This window comes from Procambarus clarkii, chromosome 1 (genome assembly GCF_040958095.1).
Source record: "Procambarus clarkii isolate CNS0578487 chromosome 1, FALCON_Pclarkii_2.0, whole genome shotgun sequence".
In the NCBI taxonomy this organism is placed as follows: domain Eukaryota; kingdom Metazoa; phylum Arthropoda; class Malacostraca; order Decapoda; family Cambaridae; genus Procambarus; species Procambarus clarkii.
Window position 1 is genome coordinate 36,437,035 of NC_091150.1, and position 7,177 is coordinate 36,444,211.

Here is a 7,177-nt window from a genome sequence, read left to right on the forward strand (position 1 = left end):
TCTCTCTCTCTCACCCTACTTCGTCTCTTTAACCCTAACCAAAACAAGAAACAACCACAGCTCTTCAGTAATCTATACAAATGGGAAAAAAAAAGAAATCGATCAAATTACCGTCCAAAATCGGTCATGATCTGGCTCCAAAAAATCCCGTTTGTGGCAGACGGGAATCCATCCAAGTCACGCCATAGTGACATTACCGCCCTCCCACGCCCTCAGAAGGAGGAGGGGGGGGGGACAGGTGTGGCTGGGGGGAGGGTGGATAGATGGGTGTGGAGAAATAGGGGGGGGGGGGATGGGGGTTAGGTGTGGACAATGGGAGGAGGAGGATAGCGAAGGAGCTGGGGGCAGGTAGGGGCAGGGTTGGTCACTGCTATCTTGTTATAACTTTCCTCGCTATTACTGGCGTTCGATCCCAAGGTGCCTCTTGACCTTGCGTCTTGACCTTGCCTCAGGGTAAAGGGGGGGAGGGGGGTATAGCCTCCACCTTTAAGAAGGAAGATCCAACACCCTGTAAGTGGTTCCGGATACACTCTGGAGGAACGCGCCTCGACTCCAAGGCGTGGAAAAATTCCCAAACGGTTCCGACACTATGAGAGGAATGACTCGGCATCTCTCCTTTCGTTGGTATCCTTGTTCCTCATTGCCTCATATAACATAGCCATAAAGCAATTTTCTACAGTGATTCGGGTAGTTAACCAGCCTTCGAACATAACAAAAAACGTCTTTCTATAACAATTAAGATAACTATTGCTAAAGACTCCAGCTGGGACTAAGATGATAGGCTCGTGAGAGCCCGTCTTGGTTAGGTTAGCGAAGTGACTCTTTGTAGATTGACTCTATATCCGTTTCTCTGACTGGCTCTATATAGCAACTTAACCTCGCTCATGGTAGCCAATGAAATTCGAGCATGATGTGATTGCCAGTACCCAACTGGCTCGACTGATACGCAGGTGACTGTTATCAGAGCTCATAGTTCCTAGAGATGCCTATTTTTTTTTTTACACGAACTATATGTGAATTAACATGAATCTTCTTTAAACGATCATAAAATTGATGTTCACACTTACACTTACACACACACACACACACACACACACACACACACACACACACACACACACACACACACAAACACACACACACACACAAACCCACCCACACACCCACCCACCCACACACATACACACACCCACACACACACACACACACACACACACACACACACACACACACACACACACACACACACACACACACAAACCCACCCACCCACCCACACACACACACACACACACACACACACACACACACACACACACACACACACACACACACACACACACACACACACACACAAACCCACCCACCCACCCACACACACACACACACACACACACACACACACACACACACACACACACACACACACACACACACACAGGAATATAGACAAAGGAGGATTTAGTGCGAACGAAAAAGATTCTCACTGGCTGTTGTTGGACTCATTTTACAGTCAATTGTCGCCATTAAGGATACTTAGAGCAATTTTCTCACTTTCCACTAGTCTTGTGATTTTATTTGGAGAGAGAAAGGTAGCGAGAGAGATAAAGAGAAGAGAAAGAGAGGGGGAATAGAGAGAGAGAGAGAGAGAGAGAGAGAGAGAGAGAGAGAGAGAGAGAGAGAGAGAGAGAGAGAGAGAGAGAGAGAGAGTGAGAGAGAGAGACGGTGTGTGTGACAGAGAAATACAGAGCTACATAGTGAGAGATATGGAGAGGCAAAGAAGGAAGAAAAAAGGAAGAAGAAAGGGCACAATTTACACACACACACACACACACACACACACACACACACACACACACACACACACACACACACACACACACACACACACACACACACACACACACACACATATATATATATATATATATATATATATATATATATATATATATATATATATATATATATATATCACAAAAATTGAGCGCCTCAGTTTAACTCTGTGAGCGTAATACTGTTTCTAGGTAATTACATGTTGGCTACACCTTCAGTCATAGAGGGGGAAGGGGTGTTATGATTGGGGAGTGGAGTGTTGTGATGGTGGGGGGGGGGTGTTATTGTGGGGGGTGGAGGGTTGTGATGGTAGGGAGGGGAAGGGGGGTGAGGGGGAGGGGGGAGGGGTAGTTGTTGTGGTGAGGGAGGGGCTATTGTGTACGCCCCGTACATAATAGCCATATAAACAACTATACACAATAGCTACATAAACACAAAAGCCACATGAACTACAATATGTGTATTTTCACATTAGACATAGTACCGTTCATCCTTCACACACACACACACACACACACACACACACTAAATGGGGATAGAAATGAAGAAGACAGAAATTCTTTTTTTTACAAAGTGACAAGGACTGGAAAGCTTGTGAAATGGTACATAAAAACAAAGCAACAAGATCAGTAGTGGAAGGGGGAGTAAAGAGCAAAGGAAAAGGGAACATGTTCCTGAAAATTGTATATACCAACATAGATGGAGTGAGGTCAAAAACTTTGGAGTTGCAAGATATAATCCAGCTTAGGGTCCCAGATATTGTTGCATTATCAGAAACGAAACTTGAAGGAAATATAATAAATGAAGTCATATTCCCAAGAGGCTACTCAGTTTGGAGACGTGACAGGAAAACTAGGAAGGGAGGAGGAGTGGCTGTACTGGTGAAAAAACACCTGAAGGTAAAAGAGTTAATATTTGAAAACCCTCGAGATATTGACATAATGGCATTGCAGGTCTGGAATCAGGATGATAACCTGATAATTGTAAATACCTACAGCCCACCAGCAAGCAACACGTGGACAAAGGAAGAACTGGATGACAAACGAGAGGGCCTCATAATGGTCATGAGAGATATTATTGTACAAGCAGATAAAGATAAATCACGACTGTTGATACTGGGGGACTTCAACTTTAGAGCAATAGACTGGGAGGCCTATGAAGCAAGAACGGAGGACTTTTGGACATGCAGATTTGTGAACCTCATTCTGGAGACATTCTTGTATCAACACATAAAGCAAGCCACAAGAATGAGGGAAGGAGATATACCGTCAGTACTGGATCTAGTATTCACCAGGAAAGAAGAAGAGATTTTTGACATCCAGTACCTTCCTCCCTTGGGAAAGAGTGATCACGTCCTGTTAGACATTAAATATGCTTTAAGATATCATCTAGAAGAAAATGGGGACATTGAAACAGTTGATAAACTCGATTTAAAGAGAGGCAACTATGGGGAACTTCGAAATTTTTTTAATGAGTGTAATTGGACAGAATTGTTGCTAGGCAGGGAAGTAAATGAAATGTATGCCAAATTTTTAAAACTATACGAGGAAGGCACACAAACATTCATACCAAAACAGAGATGCAGGACCAGAAAACAGGATTGGTTCGACAGAAATTGTGAGAGGGCAAGAGACCAAAAGACACAAAAATGGAATCAGTATAGGAAGAGGCCAAACCCCCAAACATACCAGCGATACAAAGATGCGAGAAACAATTATACAGCAGTAAGGAGAGAGGCAGAAAGAAATTTTGAAAAAGGGATAGCAGATAAATGTAAAACAGAACCGGGCCTATTCTACAAATTCATAAACAACAAATTGCAGGTAAAGGATAATATCCAGAGGTTGGAAATGGGAAACAGATTCACGGAAAATGAAAAGGAAATGTGTGAAACATTAAATGAAAAGTTCCAAAGTGTGTTTGTACAAAATGAAATCTTCAGAGAACCAGACACAATAAGAATTCCAGAGAACAACATAGAGCGGATAGAGGTGTCTAGAGATGAAGTGGAAAATATGCTAAAGGAGCTCGGGAGGAACAAAGCAGCTGGCCCAGATGGCGTTTCACCATGGGTTCTGAGAGAATGTGCATCTGAGCTCAGCATTCCACTTCACCTGATCTTTCAGGCATCCCTGTGTACAGGAATCGTAGCAGACGTGTGGAAACAGGCTAACATAGTTCCAATCTACAAAAGTGGCAGCAGGGAAGACCCCCTCAATTATAGACCTGTATCATTGACAAGTGTAATAGTGAAAGTATTGGAAAAGCTAATCAAAACTAAATGGGTAGAACACCTGGAGAGAAATGATATAATATCAGACAGACAGTATGGTTTTCGATCAGGAAGATCCTGTGTATCGAATTTACTCAGTTTCTATGATCGGGCCACAGAGATATTACAGGAAAGAGATGGCTGGGTTGACTGCATCTATCTGGACCTAAAAAAGGCTTTCGACAGAGTTCCACATAAGAGGTTGTTCTGGAAACTGGAAAATATTGGAGGGGTGGCAGGTAAGCTTCTATCATGGATGAAAAATTTTCTGACTGATAGAAAAATGAGGGCAGTAATCAGAGGCAATGTATCGGAATGGAGAAATGTCACAAGTGGAGTACCACAGGGTTCAGTTCTTGCACCAGTGATGTTTATTGTGTACATAAATGATCTACCAGTTGGTATACAGAATTATATGAACATGTTTGCTGATGATGCTAAGATAATAGGAAGGATAAGAAATTTAGATGACTGTCATGCCCTTCAAGAAGACCTGGACAAAATAAGTATATGGAGCACCACTTGGCAAATGGAATTTAATGTTAATAAATATCATGTTATGGAATGTGGAATAGGAGAACATAGACCCCACACAACCTATATATTATGTGAGAAATCTTTAAAGAATTCTGATAAAGAAAGATATCTAGGAGTGGTTCTAGATAGAAAACTATCACCTGAGGACCACATTAAGAATATTGTGCAAGGAGCCTATGCAATGCTTTCTAACTTCAGAATTGCATTTAAATACATGGATGGCGATATACTAAAGAAATTGTTCATGACTTTTGTTAGGCCAAAGCTAGAATATGCAGCTGTTGTGTGGTGCCCATATCTTAAGAAGCACATCAACAAACTGGAAAAGGTGCAAAGACATGCTACTAAGTGGCTCCCAGAACTGAAGGGCAAGAGCTACGAGGAGAGGTTAGAAGCATTAAATATGCCAAAACTAGAAGACAGAAGAAAAAGAGGTGATATGATCACTACGTACAAAATAGTAACAGGAATTGATAAAATCGACAGGGAAGACTTCCTGAGACCTGGAACTTCAAGAACAAGAGGCCATAGATTTAAACTAGCTAAACACAGATGCCGAAGAAATATAAGAAAATTCACCTTCGCAAATAGAGTGGTAGACGGTTGGAACAAGTTAAGTGAGAAGGTGGTGGAGGCCAAGACCGTCAGTAGTTTCAAAGCGTTATATGACAAAGAGTGCTGGGAAGACGGGACACCACGAGCGTAGCTCTCATCCTGTAACTACACTTAGGTAATTACACTTAGGTAATTACACACACACACACACACACACACACACACACACACACACACACCTGCCATAACTAGTATGCTATAACCCACTACACCATCAGACACCATTACACCATGCTTATGCTTTAACCCACTACACCATTGTCTGATGGTGTAGTGGGTTAAAGCATACTAGTTATGGCAGCTACTGGAAGGTAGTTGTGCTTTCTGGGTTCGAGTCCCACTGGTGGGTGTTGTCCAAAGATTGATATATATATATATATATATAAATATATATATATATATATATATATATATATATATATATATATATATATATATATATATATATATATATATATCCTCAATGGTCAGTGTGACACATTTCTTAAATAGTTTTCTCTTTTGCAGGTAAGTGACAGCGTGACACATCTCTCCTTCACCTGAGATGGTAAGCTGGGGGGGAGAGAGAGAGAGAGAGAGAGAGAGAGAGAGAGAGAGAGAGAGAGAGAGATGAGAAGGGAGAAGCAAAGAACGGGAGGGCATTAAGTTTTAAAGAACAGGGAAGAGAGAGAGTGGAAGCAAATGGAAAGGAAATAGTTTTGTTGCTGTCCTGGCCTCCCAAGGCAGGGAAAACGGAGGGAAAATGAAGGAAAAGGAGAGGCAGAAAGAGAAGGAAAGAAGGAAGCAGGGGTTGAGGGAGGGAGGGAGGAGGCAAATGAGTGAATAGGTAAAGGGAAAGGCGGGTAGATAGGTGTAAAATGTTATATGAATGTGTGTGTGTGTGTGTGTGTGTGTGTGTGTGTGTGTGTGTGTGTGTGTGTGTGTGTGTGTGTGTGTGTGTGTGTGTGTGTGTGGAGTAAAACGACATCTCAAACGCCAAGGGAAATTAAATATACATTAACATGGCTTTTGTCGTGTTTGATTCAACTCCGTGTTTACTAATGGGGGGGGGGGAGACATAGACAGAAGAGGGAGAGAGGGGGATGGGAAAGGGGAGGATAGAGAAAGAGGGGGAGAGATATATGAAAACGAGGGAATAGGGAGGTAAGTAGAAAGGAATAGAATGGAAACACTGGGTTGTTGAATATATTTAATGGAGAACACACACACACACACACACACACACACACACACACACACACACACACACACACACACACACACACACACACACACACACACACACACACACGCACGCACACACACACGAAGCCTACCGACCATCATCCTAAATGATACCATCAATCAAAACTCTCTTTTCCATTATCGGACGAAGAGGTGTTTGGTGAGAGGGAGGAATGAGGCAAAGTGGACAGACAGGGGGGGAGGGGGGAGAGAAGGAGGGCGGAGGAATGATGAGGGAGGGAGGGAGGGAGAGAGTGAGGGAGGGTGATGGAGGGGTGTTGACCCCAAGTGGCCTAACCTAACCTTCACACTGGCAAACCAATACAATACTTGTCCATATTTCTTAAAATTGTTTTTTTTTTCAACAAAATTGTCTCATTTTTATTTTTCTATTCATTTGTTATTGCATTTTAAGCGTTTGATCTATTATTTTTAATGTTATGAATGTTATCTCTCTCTCTCTGTCTCTCTCTCTCTCTCTCTCTCTCTCTCTCTCTCTCTCTCTCTCTCTCTCTCTCTCTCTCTCTCTCTCTCTCTCTCTCTCTCTCTCTCTCTCTCTCTCTCTTTCTCTCTCTTTCTCTCTCTCTTTCTCTCTTTCTTTGTCTCTCTGTCTCTGTCTCTGTTTCTCTCTCTCTTTCTCTCTCTCTCTCTCTCTTTCTCTCTTTCTTTGTCTCTGTCTCTGTCTCTGTTTCT

At 42.5% G+C, this 7,177-nt stretch overlaps 1 protein-coding gene across 1 annotated transcript in view; it reads left to right on the forward strand.

Annotated features, from left to right (window-relative positions):
* LOC138363029 (uncharacterized) overlaps positions 1-7,177 on the forward strand; it is a 26,854-nt gene that overhangs the window by 399 nt on the left and 19,278 nt on the right. The window lies entirely within an intron of this gene.